Below are 1,352 nucleotides of genomic sequence, written 5' to 3'. Positions count from 1 at the left end.
ACTAAAACAATCCTCCCACCACAGCCTCCCAAATAGCTGGGACCACAGGCATACGCCACCACACTCAGCTAAGTTTTTGTATTTTTTAGTACAGTCGGGGTTTTGCTATGTTCCACCTCTGCCTCCCGAAGTGCTGGGATTACAGGCATGAGCCACCGCTGCTGGCCCATATGCCATTTTATTTATTTATTTATTTATTTATTTATTTATTTAGAGAGAGAATTACGTTCTTGTTGCCCAGGCTGGAGTGCAATGACGTGATCTCGGCCCACTGCAACCTCTGCCTCCCACGTTCAAGCGATTCTCCTGCCTCAGCCTCCCTAGTAGCTGGGATTACAGGTGCCTGCCACCACGCCCAGCTAATTTTTTGTATTTTAAGTAGAGACGGGGTTTCACTATGGTGGCCAGGTTGGTCTCCAATTCCTGACCTCAGGCAGTCCACCCACTTCAGCCTCCCAAAGTGCTGGGATTACAGGCATGAGCCACTGTTCCTGGCTCATATGCCATTTTAGATGTTCTAATAATCACATTTGAAAAAGTAAAAAGAGGGGCAGGTGGATCGCTTGAGTCCAGGAGTTTGAGACCATCCTGAGCAACATGGTGAAACCTTGTCTCTACTGAAAAATACAAAAAATTAGCCAGAGGTGGTGGCACGCACCTGTGGTCCCAGCTACTGAGGAGGCTGAGGTGGGAGGATCATCTGAGCCTGGGAAGTCGAGCCTGCAGTGGGCCATGATCATGCTGCTGCACTCCAGCCTGAGTGACGGGGGTAAAACCTTGTTTGAAATCCAGGTGTATTTTATCTGTACAGAATAATTCTGTGCAGGCCAGCACGATCGATCGGGCTTCATGGCCACGGCTGGAGGTCACCCCAATGGATGGTCCAGTTCTAGATTGTTTCAGACTGGAGGCTCTGTATAGTCCCAAGAGGATGAGAATTTTAAATTATAGTGCATTTTGAGTCTATGAATTAAAAACAAATAGGCAGCCGGGTGTGGTGACTGATGACTGATGGGGTGAAACCCCATCTCTACTTAAAATAGCTGGGTATGGTGGCGGGTGCCTGTAATCCCAGCTACCTGGGAGGCTGAGGCAGAAGAATTTGCTTGAACCCGGGAGGTGGAGTTTGCAGTGAGCCGAGGTCATGCCATTGCACTCCAGCCTGAGCAACAAGAGCAAGACTCCATCTCAAAAAACAAACAAACCCAAATAGGCTATAATCATACTCTTTAGGATCATCTGAATAACCATCTTAAAAATTAGTCTTGAGCGGCCGGGCGCGGTGGCTCACGCCTATAATCCCAGCACTTTGGGAGGCCGAGACGGGCGGATCACAAGGTCAGGAGATCAAG

At 48.8% G+C, this 1,352-nt stretch overlaps 1 protein-coding gene across 2 annotated transcripts in view; it reads left to right on the top strand.

Annotated features, from left to right (window-relative positions):
* The window catches only part of TAB1 (TGF-beta activated kinase 1/MAP3K7 binding protein 1), a 50,831-nt gene that overhangs the window by 38,173 nt on the left and 11,306 nt on the right, over window positions 1-1,352 (top strand). The window lies entirely within an intron of this gene.

The sequence above is a fragment of the Colobus angolensis genome, unplaced genomic scaffold (assembly GCF_000951035.1).
Source record: "Colobus angolensis palliatus isolate OR3802 unplaced genomic scaffold, Cang.pa_1.0 Scaffold65, whole genome shotgun sequence".
Lineage (NCBI taxonomy): Eukaryota > Metazoa > Chordata > Mammalia > Primates > Cercopithecidae > Colobus > Colobus angolensis.
The sequence above is the reverse complement of the archived record's forward strand: the minus strand, read 5'-3'. Positions and strand labels throughout refer to the sequence as shown.